Here is a 14940-nt window from a genome sequence, read left to right on the forward strand (position 1 = left end):
TGCTACTCTTCCTTATTAGAATTTGAAAGGGAAAGAGGGAGGGTGAGTTGACAACTCAATAAGTAACCAAATACCAAATTAGTTGAAACAAGTATATAGATTGACAAAATAATATAGATCTATGAGATCAAAATTTTTCACATTTGTCAAAAGTTATAATATACTATGGGTTTTCAAAAATAAACTAAAGAAGTTTCATAGTCTTAAAATAATTCATAAATTCAAACATATTCACATTCTTAACAATCTTATATATTTATGATTAAAACTAGTTTCGGCACCTATGAATAACTCTTATTGGCTGAGTATTAGAGTCAAAACATAGTCATATTGTCCAAAAATCATACATACATACATACATACATGTATAATATATATAATCATATATTCAGTAACCAAATATATTTATGATAATTCTTTATTCTTTACTTTAAAAATAAAAATGTAACAATTATAAACAATATTCAAAGGTTAAAATAAAATAGTATAGGCAAAATAAAGCCAATTAGGATAAGATTACTTACTTTAACTAACTCACCACAAAAGAACTTCTTCCGAATACTTTCTCTAAAATCCTTAGATATCACCTAAAATAAATTTTTAGGTACCATTTACTCAATAATCAAATAATTTAAGAAAACTTATAACGGTAACCAACTAGAAGAGAATTTGCTAAAAATATCTAATAATTTTTCACTATTATCTCATACTAAAAATCCACATATTCTTTTCTCAAAAAAAAAAAAAAAAATCCACATATTCATAATATATATTTCCTTTACTTTCTGCCACCAGTAGTTCCCTATGATAGGCATATAGATTACAAACTCATCTTCATGTATACGAATTCACCTTTCTTTGTTTTTATTTTATTTTATTTTATTTTTAATCTCCTACCACCTGCGACCCTTAGTTCACTTTTGAGATGAGGACAAAACTAGATATATGACTATATCATCCAAATCAAAGCACCTAGACACTAGCTTTTACTGATACACCATTCTTCTTCTTTCTTCACCATTCTTCCTCTTCTTTTTTTTTTATTTTTTATTTATTTATTTATATTTTTTATGTGATAGCTTGTCAAAACTCAAAGCCTAAACTACTCACTATAAAAAATTGGGGCTATCCCAGCATTTTTAAATTGTGGCTATAACTCCAAAAAGTGCCGGTATAGACCAAAATGCCCTATCTAGGCGCTTTTTTTTCCTGGTGCTTTGTAGTGCTACACAACAAATGTGACAATAGGTCCAACAGACCTACACCAGAGGTTTTAAAACCACTGGTACAAGTCCTGGTGGTTTTGAAACCCTATCCTTGTGCTTTTTTTAAAGTGTTATGATTTCCTTCATTAGTCATTTTAAGACATGTACCGATGCTTTTTAAAAAAGAAAACCGCCATTGTAGGTGAACTTAAAACAACAATTTAAAAATTGTTGCTATAGCACATTTTATATTTTTCTCATTTTACATTTAATGGCGGTTTTCTTTACCTCATACCAGTGCTTTTTGCTTCCAAAAATTGCTATAATAGGCCTTGCTTATGCTTACGGTTTAAAAACCACCACTATAGGGTGTTTAACAATATAGAAATATGCCCTATATCAGCGATTTTAAAACACCGTAATAGGCTCTGCCTATGCCTACAGTTTAAAAAGTGCTAGCATTAAACTGCAGTAATAGGTTAACTTATAGGGACAATTTCTAAAAGTGTTGCTGTAGCTTTCTTGTAGTAGTGGTTTTTAAAACCATTAGGAAAAAAAAACACTAGTGTAGGACGAGTTTTTTGTAGTGACTAGACTTTTTGTTTTCATCAAGTCCAAAACTTCGGGCACTATTCCTTAAAGAAAATCTGTGCAGAAACTTGACACCTAGCATAACAAATCTTGACACGACGTAAAAATCTGTAGTTTTTAATTTCTATATGCAGTTAATGGAATAAAGGGCATAGAAGAAGCTTAGATTTCCAAGACAGCATAAAGCAACTTAGAGGCTGTTTGGATTGAGTTTTTTGATAACTCAATTCTCTGTTTCCATAACTCATAACTCAAAATGGTAGGATCCATAGTAAAAAGTTTGTTTGGCAAACAATAACTCTGTTTCCATAACTCTGTTTCCATCACTCAATTCTCTAATTTTTGAGTTATGAGTTATGGAAACTGAAAACAACGAGTTATGGAAACTGAAAACAACTTTTGGCTGTTTTCAGTTTCCATAACTCATAACTCAATGGCAATATTGTAATTAAACACACATAAGGGACCCGCAGCCGCAACTTTTGACCACCTTTTGACTTTTTTTTTTCTTTTCCTGGGTTAGCGGTTTAGTGGTTTTTTTTTTTCTTTTTTCTTTTCCTGGGTTAGCCGTTCAGTGTTATATATATATAATATATATATATATATATATATATATATATATTAGCTTCGGTGAGTTGGGTACTTTAAAAAAAAAAAAAAAAAAAATTGTACTGGCTGACAGGTGTGGGACCCATGAATAGTGTGGAAAAATTGAGTGATGAAAATAAAAGTGATGTTGCCAAATGAGTGTGAAAAAATGAGTGATGAGTGATGAGTGACGAGTGATGAGTTATGAGTGATGAGTGATGAGTGATGGAAATTGAGTGATGGAAAAAGCTTACCCAAACAGGCTCTTAACATCCCGTACCAAAAATATAATTTAAGCCCTTCTTCGTTCATATCATAAAATTCATTGGATATTTATACAATCTCAACTACTGGCCAAAAATACGCACAAAAAATAATCTAATTTCATATAAAGTTTAGATTTGACAAAAGATGAGATTTCTTAGACTCTTATTTCAAGTATGCTATCAATCTTTCTCTACTTGAATATTTTGAATAGTCTCCTCTCTCAAAATATCTGTAATTAGTTTATCCTTCAAGACAAACTTCATTCTAGTCATGCTAATGTAGAAAGCCATAATTTATTTTTCTTGTCAATTAAATTATGAGAGTTATGGAAGCAATAACCTCTAGCTTTACTTGAAGCATTTTCTTTACTATGGTGTCACTATTGATTCTCCACTTGTGGCTGCCAACAGTGTTTGTTCTGCCATGACTTTTTTTTTTTTTTTTTTTTGAGGAACCCCCCAACTCGGGGAGAGAAAATTTCATAAACTAAGGCAAATCTCTTACAACAAAACAGGAAATATTTGGAGGAACTTCCTCCATCCAAACCCTTAAAGGAAAAGAAAATTTTGCATCCCTAGCTAAAGCATGGGCAACATTGTTGCCTTGCCGCCTAACATGGATGACATTAGAGGACTGAAAGTGCCTCCTTATAGACATGAAGTCTTTTACCAAATGGCCAACCAGTGCATTTGAAACCATACCCGACTGTAAGTACTTTACCACTAGTTCAGCGTCGCCTTCAAAACACACCTGGCTGAAACCGAGGTCCCTGGCAAACATGGCAGCTTTCCTAGCTGCCAACATCTCAAGAACTTCCACTGTAACTGGCATCCGCACCTTCTCCGATAGCGCCACCAGCACCTGCCCTTCATTGTTGCGAATGACCACTCCAATACCAGCTTCCTGATCCTCATTGAACACGGCCCCGTCGAAATTAACTTTGACTAAACATCCAGACGGAGGCTGCCACACTACCGGACTGGTTCTATTTCCTCTCGCCATGCTCTGTTTTCCTTGCTGAAATTCATCCAATAGAGCTGAAGCAGAGTAGGCGACTCTAGAGCTTGGCTGAGGATTATCGTTCGCTCTCAACTTGTTTCTCCGCATCCAAATCAGCCACGCCGTCATCGCAAACAATTCCAGACTTAAACCTTCTGCCTTGATAACACTCACAAGGTCGCTCATCACTTTAAGATTCTGGCCCTTTCTCCTCACCTCCCCAAAAGCTGACGCCCACACCTCACGAACCATCTCACAGTCCCATAGAGCGTGAAACTCATCTTCAGTCATGCATCCACATTGGTCACACGTCGAGTTATCCACCACCCTTCTTTTTTGGAGATTAACCTTCGTTGGAAGAGCTCTTGAGCAAGCTCGCCATAGGAATACCTTTACCTTATTTGGCACTTTCAACCGCCAAATATCCTTCCAGAAACGTTTAAACATCTCTGAATCTGAGCTGGAAGGCAGGGAGTTCATCTCAGTCTCGCACAACAACTGATAGCCGGATTTTACGGAGTAGGATCCTGACCTGCACCTCGGCCAAGAGAGGCAGTCCTCTTGATCCGTGACACACAAGGGAATACTCTTGATTCTTTGGGCTTCAAAAGGCAGGAAGATGTCATCTACTAGTTGCTCATTCCAGCCCCCTCCACCCGACTCCAACAGATTTGCAACTGTCCAATTTGAAACCCCTTCAATTCTTGGAGAAACTACACAAGCCGAGGCCCCCCCCGGCAGCCACCTGTCATTGTATATATTTATCTTAGAGCCATTCCCTACTCTCCAAAGTAAACCCGACTGAACCAACTTTGAGGCCTTTACTATGCTCTTCCATGCAAACGATCCCGATGCTACCTTAGCATCAAAGACTGACCCACTTGGGAAATACTTCGCACTGAAGACCCGGTAAAAGAGAGATGATTTGTCCACTAGTAGTCTCCACACTTGCTTAGCAAGCATAGCCTCATTAAATTTCTCCAAGTCTTTAAAACCCATACCTCCCAACGCCTTAGGCTTACACATAGTTTCCCAATTCTTCCAATGAATCTTACGTTGATCACCCCGTTGGCCCCACCAAAATTTCCTTATCATGATTTCTATGTCATGTAGTAGTCCGGATGGGAGCTTGAAGCAACCCATCGCAAAGGTAGGTATAGCTTGGACTACTGCCTTTAGGAGCACCTCCCTTCCCGCTTGTGAGAGAAGCTTTTCCTTCCAACCTTGAAGCTTATTCCAAACTCTCTCCTTAATGAAATTTAGGCTCGCCTTTTTATTCCTTCCCACCACCGCCGGAAGACCAAGGTACTTCTCATACTCCCGCACTTCACTTACCCCCAACTCATTAATTATCTCAATCTTCCTCTCAACCGGAGTAGCCTTGCTAAAGAACACAGAAGTTTTTTCTCTGTTTAGCTTTTGGCCAGAAGCTTTCTCATACAACACCAAAATACTTTGGATAACATCCAAATCCCTCTTAGTAGCTCGACAAAAGAGGAGGGTGTCATCCGCAAAGAACAAATGGGAAATTTTTGGGCCATTTTTGCAAAGAGAGAAACCCCTAATAGCTTCGGACCTGGCTGCCTGTTGCATTTGACAATTTAGGGCTTCAGAACAAATTAAGAATAGATATGGAGAGAGGGGATCCCCTTGCCTAATACCCCTCGATGGCCGGATGTCACCCTTAGGAACTCCATTCACAAGGATTGAATAAGAAGCTGAATTTATACAACTCAATATCAAGGCCACCCATCGCGCATCAAAACCCATCTTCAACATAGTGACCTCCAAGAAACTCCACTCCACCCTATCGTAAGCCTTACTCATATCAAGTTTCAATGCCATAAAACCCCCTTTTTTTGATTTTTGGTTCTTCATATGGTGCAAAGTCTCGAAAGCTACAAGAATGTTATCGGAAATTGCTTTATCCGATTGGAAAGCACTTTGAGATTCTGAAATAATCAAGGGTAGTACCCCTTTAAGCCTGTTTGCGATCACCTTTGATACAAGCTTATAAATTATATTACATAAAGAAATAGGGCGATATTCAGAGACTTTTGTGGGACTTTTTACCTTAGGAATGAGAGTGATGAATGTCTGGTTTATGGATGGAGGGATGACACCTGAAGCAAGACAACTCAACACCGCTTCAGTCACATCTGCGCCCACTGACGACCAATAGTGCTGGAAGAAAAGAGGAGGAAGACCATCTGGACCCGGGGCCTTCAAAGGTTCCATTTGATTCAAAGCCGTGACTTACTTTTGAAGAATTACTTTTGAAACCCTACAGATGAGGGATGTAACAAATCAAATCCTATTGTTCTATAAATATTCAAGTAAACGCTATTCTTTTCTTTTCTTTAAAAAAAAAAAAAAAAAACTTTTAATGATAAGATTTTAATAATTGAGCTGATTGGAACTCACAATTGCACAAGTCAAATTATGTTCCTTTACTAACTACATTTCTTTGTTCCTACATATGTAGGTGCTGTGTATGATGAGTACTAGTGGTTGAACCTTTATTTCTAGAATTATTTCGTCTTAGAATTATTCTTTAGTCCCTTAACTTTCACGTCAATTGTCAAATTAATCTCTAATGTTTGATTCTTGTTAATTTAGTCTTTCACTTTGTTAAATTAAGCAGATATGGTTCTTCTATCCAAATCACTTAGCAAATACAATTGTTTCAACTTTTTTTTAATAGAAATAATATTCATCAAACAACAAGAATTCCACAGAAGAACGAGATTGACTTCATTTTGACTGAGTGAGGCTAAATTGATAAAAAAAATTAAAATTTTGAAACTAATTTGAGAATTAAGGTAAAAGTCAAGGGAGTGAATCAAATTTTAACCAAAAACTAAACAAAAGACATGTTGTAGTTACAAATATTACAGAACGGGTCGAAGAAAAATTCTGACATATCAAAAACTTAAAAAGTTCTTATCTGTATATTGGAGGAGTACCATGAACAACAAAAGACAAGCCTTATGAGTAACCAAGTTTTGCTAGGAAATCAGTTGTTTGATTTCCTTCATGGTAGAAATATAGTAGCGCTAGATAATATATCAAGCTCATGAGAGATTTGTGAAAGTTCAAAAACGTGTACAAAACACCTTTGAACGTTTAGACCCCCAAATTACAACTTAATCAATTCAAGCAATATGTCAAACAACTAGTGTGCGGAAACTTAACATATGCTATGATACGAAATTGATTAAATACTATCTAAGCCATAACAGATTAAAGTCCACAGCAGATAAATAAAAGGCAAAGATAGAGAGGAAGGAAGATGCAAACACAAAGACAACACGCGATGTGTTATCGAAGAGGAAACCGAAGCCCTCGGCGTAAAACCTCTCCGCCGCCCTCCAAGCGGTAATCAATCCACTAGAAAATACAGTTGGGATACAAGGACAGCAATAGACCCTCCAAGCCTAATCTACCCAGTGCACCTAAGCCCTCCAAGCTTCTTGCTCCAACGAGGTTGCGCCGAACCTTTTTCTTTTCTAGCTTCCCGGATTCCGCTACTAGACCGTAGCATCAACCAATGAAGATTGGTTCCTTCCTAACTGCTTCCCAGAAATCCAAACGACTGTCTCACAGTGATGATGATGGTGAGAACCAGGTTTGGTATAATGCCTCTCAAGGATTTAGCAATGGAGAGGAAGAGAGTTGAGGAATTTGAAGAGATTCTAAGGTAGAGATTGTGGGTGAAACAATCTGGTTTTTCTTTAGGGTTTCTCTCTCAAAATTCTCTCTGGAAGCTCTCTTTCAATCGTGGGTAATAGGGGTATTTATACTGGAGTGGGAGAGGAATGTGAAACGTCAGGTTTTACAAAACAGGGGTGGCTCGCGGCTTGACCTCGCGGCTTGACTAAGTCGCGAGATCCAGTCGCGAGATAACCGTATGGCCAGTTGTCCTGTTTTGTCCTGTAGTGCTCCAGCTAGGATGACTGTTCATCTTCCAGCATGCTTGGCACGTGTGCTGCTTCTGGCAGCTTGCAGCCGCGAGTCACCCGCGAGTCTCTGTTTTCTTGCACACTCTTGAGCAATCTTCACTCTAACTCACTCACTACCCTTACATCAAACCCACCTAAATACAGGGTTACTAAATGCTGAATTACAAGCAAATTTGGCACGGAATAAAGCCAATTAGATGGTTGAATAAATTCAACCTTACAATCTCCCCTTTTGGCTATTCCGTGACAAAACCCTAAAACAGACTCTAGACTTAACATGTGAGTTGGGAACAGTTGAACAAAACTCACTCACACCTAACTCTAGAAGCTGTGAAGCACTTGAATCATATGAACATAATACTCCTGAAACACAACAATACACCATGATCATTGTAAGCAGAAAATTATAAAATGCATATGAAACAGGCAATATGTGATCAAGCAAAGATGGAGTTATGAAACAAACCATGGCTTGATCAACCAAGTGAACACCACAAGGTAGTGATCACAGTGCTCATTCACACTTGAAATGAACACAAGGACATACAAGTTAACAAGCACAAGGCAAGACACTTGTATGCACAACACTCAACCAATGCATATCACACAAGGCATATGCATCTAGGAACAATCCTACAAGGGCACAAGAGTGACAGTACATAAACCAAAATGCATAACATTTAGATTAAAGTACTGATTTCAACAAAGCATAAAGGCTGCACTAGGCAAGGTACATACCATAAAGCCTACAAAACTATGCATAAAACATAAACCCTAAAAGCTTACAAAAGCACATGGGTACAAACCACAAAACATTCTGAATAACAGTTTACAAAACACAATATATCAACTTAAAGAGAAGAAGAATGTAAAGACACTCCCCCTTAGATAAAGATACTCCCCATTTGATCATGCCTATCTCTCCCCCTTTTTGTCATGGAATAGGCTAGTCATCCTCTTCCAGCTTTCTCTGAATTTGATCCAGTTGAGTTTGAAGAGAAGTAAACTTCATATCCCACCGAGTGTTTTGATGGTGTAGAGAAGCTGTGAGTCCAGACATCTTTGTATTCAACTCGTGGACAAAGGATACAATGCGATGAAGTTTCTCATCCAGGGAGAGAGTGCTAAACTGAGAGTCACTGTGAGATCCAGAAGTTTCTGGTTTGGCTCTCTTCCGACTATGTCCAATGCTTGCATTGAATGTACGCATGTTGATTGGACTTGGTTTGGGCATAGGAGATTCATCAGCCATTGGATAAATTCCCTTGAGCTTCAAGATCCGTGAAATGAGACTGCAGAAAAGAACGCATATCCGAGACTCAGTTCGAAGAACCGTTTTGCGCAGAACATGAAAGATATGAGCACAGATGTCTATTTCCACATCAGAGATTAGATCATGAAGAAACAAAGCCCGTCCAAGGTTCATATACCCAGTGCTTGATAAAGGGTACAAATTGTGAAACATTACAATTGTAAGCACTCTCAGTTTTGGAGAGAGAGAGGAAACACTGATGGATTTGCCATTGGGCGAGAACTCCAAGTCTTGACCAAGACTTTCTTTAAGAAGCTCCTCATCAGGACAGAGATCATCGTAAACCGGCGAATGTCGGAAAATGGGTCTGTTGATGTGAAGAATTTCTGCCAGATATGCAGGAGAGACAGAAAAGCTCTTTTTCCGAACCCAGCACTTAAGTTCATCTCCTTCCACAATTGCGTTGGCATAAAATTCTTTTACCAACTCTTCATACGCGTCATCCGGATCAGAGAGAAGGTAATTCCAATCCTTGTGAGCAAACCATTTCGGAATGTCAGTGTCATGAAGTGAGGGCTGATCCAAAGCTCTTTCTAGTAATGGTTTGGCATGAAGAAAGAAATTCTCATAAGACTGATAGGCTGCATATGATCTAAACTTGTCGGGATCGAATCTCTTTGATGAAGAGCGAGTCCCTTTTGGTTGAGGTGAGAAATCATCAACATCTATTACTAGTTCCTTCCCTTTGGAACTACCTCCTTTTACAGCAGCCTTTTTGAATGGTGACATGACCAGTCTGCATTATGAACAAGGGAAATGACAGAATACAATCCAACAAACTTTATTAGCAGTGGGTTAGTGGAAATATAGGGACAATGAAGAAACCCTAATAGCTGGATGAAAATGGTCAGAAAATAGTAATGAGGGACACAAATGGCTCAAATTGAACTACACAGAAGAGGGAGACCAAATAGAACCACATTAGCAGCTGAAAAAGGACCCACATTCAACAACACATCAACAGGATACCACACAGGATCATAGTGAAACACGACATCAACAGCAGATCAGACAAAAATTAGCTAACCCTAGCTAAGCACATGATGAAGAACAAAACCACCCAAAATAAACTAGCTCAAAAACAGAAACACAAGCTTCCAAAAGCTAAGCATGGACAAAGAGTAATAGTTGAGCTAAAAACCCATCACAAAATCACAATCAAATGTGAAAAATCTAGAGGGAAAACCATAACAACAAGTAAAATAGAGTTCAAGACAGAAAAACCATACCTGTTAGTCGACGATTTTGAGCTGAAAAGAGGCAAACAATGGAGATTGAAAATGGAGGCACGGTGTAAATGGGTAAGAGCACATGAGAAAGACAATGAATAGTCACAAAAAGATCGAGGGAAAAACAAAAAGTTTAAAAACTGCCCCTGTATGTCCAAAACACGTGATTTTCGCGACTGAGATGAGTCGCCAAAAAGTCGCCAGATCAAGCCGCCAAAACACCCTAGGACGAAAATATGAAAAATTTTCTAAGTGTTTTTCGCGACTGGAAGGTCTACCCGCGAGTGAGTCGCGAGCTGAGCCGCGAAAATCTCTGAGTGAACCTTGCGACTGGACCTTCCACTTGCGAACAAGTCACCAAAAATGACCAGCAAAGATGCAACTGAGGCTCGCGACTTGACATACCCGCGACTGAGCCGCCAAAACAGGGCAAAAAAGGATTTTTGAAATATTCAGATTTTTCAAACAAAATACTTTCCAAAAACACCTAAAACCTTCAAAAATCTTTTTGTGCTTGAATTAACAAAGATTGAGCATGTGAAAACACATTTCATCAAGTACAATCACACAAATGAATATGGCATTTATTGAACATAAACTTGTGTGTTGTGTGTGGATATCAACAATGAGATAGTCCTTCGTCTAATGTGAAGTTTCAATGATCAATTCAACCAAGGCATACACAATTAGCACTAGATCATGTGACCCATCTCAATTATAGAAATATGTATATATGACTTCCCACAAAACTTGATAACATGATTTGGAGCTTTACATTTGACTCCACTTTCAATCATAACATTTGATCTTTTTGATCTTTTGAGTCAATCACCTCTCATTGTGAGAGTGATATTAGATATTTCACTTTAATGAATAAGCCTTTGGCTTTTTGAATAAACCTTCACTTCAATATAAAGTCGCTTACCCTTTTTCCTAGTCAAATACTAGAATGTGCGACAGGCTTTTGCAGCTCAATATCTCTTTTCATTTGGAGATTTACATTTGGTGAGCTCTTTTTTGGCAAAACAAAAATAAAGAGTGGGAAGATATATAGACACAAGTCTATGCAAGTCTCAAGATCAACAAAACCATCCACTAATCATTCATGACAAGTTTGAAGATCTATTTACAACAATCACAAAGAATTCAAGATTTCTCCCACATAGATATAAGTGCAAAGAAACAAGCAATGCTCGAAAATGCACAAAGCCATTAGCACAAAGGTACAAGGCAAAACAAGTTTTGAGACAAAAACTCAACAAAGTCAATCAAGCTTTTTGATTTTCTAATTTTTTATGTGATTTTTGGATTTTTGACACAAGAAACAAAAAGATTGATAAGACAAAATTAAAGATATGTACAAGTAGACAAACAAACAACCAACAGCAAAAATAGCAAGCAAAACAAACAAACATAGTCACAAAGCATAGGAAGTATTAATGCATGGACATGTTTTAATGCTTATGCATGAGTACCCTTATTCACCCTCACGTCACTTGCGTTTGGGGTGATTTCCTTATAGGATTGGGTACGGGAGTTAGGGCTTTCAAACCTTCGTGAGAAGCTTTCCAAGCAGTTGGTGAATGCACCAATCATCTTCATCACGTTCATCATTCCGGGATCACCATTCTGATCTCTAGATTGATCTCCAGCCCAAATTCTTCTATCATTTCTAGGTCCTCCTGACCTTTGAGGAGTTGCACTATTCTTTGCTCTCAGCTTTTGGCAATTTGGTCGAGTATGCCCTTGAAGTCCGCAATAGTGGCACACATAAGTTCCTCTAGGACCTCTTTGTGGTCGAGGACGTGACTTGGCACGAGATTCAGACCTGCCCACAGACTGATTACGGGGATTTAACATCCGTTGGTTCACCAAATTCTTCTTTTCCTTCACCTCGAGCTTCTCACCAATAAGGTTAGCTACAACTGGATATTTGGCCTTTACAAACTTCACTTCTTTAGTGACATTTCCAGACGAACTACCTCCTCCGGTATATCCCAATCCGGATTTGTCTGAAAAGCTCTTTTGAGATGAGATAACATCATCTAGCTTCTTGGTGGTGACCCTCTCTACTTTAGCATTTGCTTGCACAACCTCACTCTCAAGAAATCTTACTTTTGTGTAAGCTTCGGACAACTCACCGTTCAGAGTTTCTATCTCACATTTGGCCTCCCTATATCGGATTAGGAGACTTTTGTAGTCCTCCTCAGCCTTCTTCATTTTTCTCACAGCAGCCTTGGCTACCCTTGTGTATTCCCCGGACTTCTCCAAGAGTGAGTTATAATTCTCCTGAAGATTTGCTGTGCTTCCATCTTCTTCAGCATCTGATTCTTCAACAATTCCTAGTGATTCATCATCACTATGTTCTCCAAGGTCTTGCACAAGCAGATTCAGCTCATCTGAAGACTCAACATGAGCAATAGTCATAAAAGCCGAATAGTTCCCCTCTCCATCACAGCTCTCTTCAGATTCTGAGTCAGACGAATCCGAGTCACTCAAGGTCGTGGCATACACTTTACCTTTCGATTTCAAATAATTCGGACATTCCTTCTTAAAGTGTCCATGCCCATTACATTCGAAACAAGTGACACCTTGTGTAGGTTGGGATTCTTTTCCATCTTTCCTTTTGAATTCCCTTTTCTCCCTTCCAAAACTTTGGAATTTTCTTTTATCATCAAATTTGCCATTATTTTTGAATTTCAAAAACTTTTTGAAATTTTTGACAAGGTATGCAACATCTTTGTCAACCACATCTTCTTCCGATGAGTCTTGATCTTCCACCTTTTCATTAATGGTCTTTAGAGCAAGAGATTTACTCTTCCGTTGATTTGGCAGCGACATCTCATAAGTCTGCAGAGAACCAACCAGCTCCTGCACTTTGATGTCATCGAGGTCCTTGCTCTCTTCAATTGCTGTCACTTTAGCTCGAAAACTTTCCGGCAATGATCGAAGGATCTTCCTTACAATCTTTGAGTCCTCCGTTTTCTCCCCCAAGTTGAACTTGCTGACAACCACTTCATTTAACTTCCCATAGAAAGAGTCAAAAGACTCATCCTCACTCATTTTGAGCTTCTCAAACCAAGTGGTCAGCATTTGTAACTTGGTGTCTTTCACTTTCTTCGTGCCTTCATAGGTAGTTTCCAAAATCTCCCATGCTTCTTTGGCCACGGTAATATGAGAAATCCTGTGAAATTCATCTGGAGACACACCACAGAAAATAGCATTGAGTGCTTTACTGTTAGCATTAGATGCAGCAAGTGCTGCCTTATCCCATGTGGATTTGGCTGCCTCAGGTTTGGTCCAACCAATCTCAACAGCATCCCAAACGGATTCATCAATAGAACACAGAAAAGCTCTCATGCGAACCTTCCAAAAAGCATAATTACTACCATCAAAATATGGAGGTGCATTTAGGGATTGAGACCTATCCATCTCAAAAGGGAGTCAAGGATCACACAATGGTAATGAAACCAATATAAGTGTACCCGCTCTGATACCAATTGAAAGTTCAAAAACGTGTACAAAACACCTTTGAACGTTTAGACCCCCAAATTACAACTTAATCAATTCAAACAATATGTCAAACAACTAGTGTGCGGAAACTTAACATATGCTATGATACGAAATTGATTAAATACTATCTAAGCCATAACAGATTAAAGTCCACAGCAGATAAATAAAAGGCAAAGATAGAGAGGAAGGAAGATGCAAACACAAAGACAACACGCGATGTGTTATCGAAGAGGAAACCGAAGCCCTCGACGTAAAACCTCTCCGCCGCCCTCCAAGCGGTAATCAATTCACTAGAAAATACAGTTGGGATACAAGGACAGCAATAGACCCTCCAAGCCTAATCTACCCAGTGCACCTAAGCCCTCCAAGCTTCTTGCTCCAACGAGGTTGCGCCGAACTTTTTTCTTTTCTAGCTTCCCGGATTCCGCTACTAGACCGTAGCATCAACCAATGAAGATTGGTTCCTTCCTAACTGCTTCCCAGAAATCCAAACGACTGTCTCACAGTGATGATGATGGTGAGAACCAGGTTTGGTATAATGCCTCTCAAGGATTTAGCAATGGAGAGGAAGAGAGTTGAGGAATTTGAAGAGATTCTAAGGTAGAGATTGTGGGTGAAACAATCTGGTTTTTCTTTAGGGTTTCTCTCTCAAAATTCTCTCTGGAAGCTCTCTTTCAATCGTGGGTAATAGGGGTATTTATACTGGAGTGGGAGAGGAATGTGAAACGTCAGGTTTTACAAAACAGGGGTGGCTCGCGGCTTGACCTCGCGGCTTGACTAAGTCGCGAGATCCAGTCGCGAGATAACCGTATGGCCAGTTGTCCTGTTTTGTCCTGTAGTGCTCCAGCTAGCATGACTGTTCATCTTCCAGCATGCTTGGCACGTGTGCTGCTTCTGGCGGCTTGCAGCCGCGAGTCACCCGCGAGTCCCAGCCGCGAGTCTCTGTTTTCTTGCACACTCTTGAGCAATCTTCACTCTAACTCACTCACTACCCTTACATCAAACTCACCTAAATACAGGGTTACTAAATGCTGAATTACAAGCAAATTTGGCACGGAATAAAGCCAATTAGATGGTTGAATAAATTCAACCTTACAATTTGCAATTAACAATAGAAGCATAGAAATCATGAGTGGATTAGATGCCTTTTCCATTTCACTTGAAATGGAAATAGTGTTTTTTTTTTTTTTTTTAAATTTTTTTTATATACAGTTAAAAATCATACGAATGTCCCATCATTTAAAATTTTAAATGATGTTAATCTTAAATGATGT

Source organism: Quercus lobata, chromosome 4 (genome assembly GCF_001633185.2).
Source record: "Quercus lobata isolate SW786 chromosome 4, ValleyOak3.0 Primary Assembly, whole genome shotgun sequence".
NCBI classification, from domain to species: Eukaryota; Viridiplantae; Streptophyta; class Magnoliopsida; order Fagales; family Fagaceae; genus Quercus; species Quercus lobata.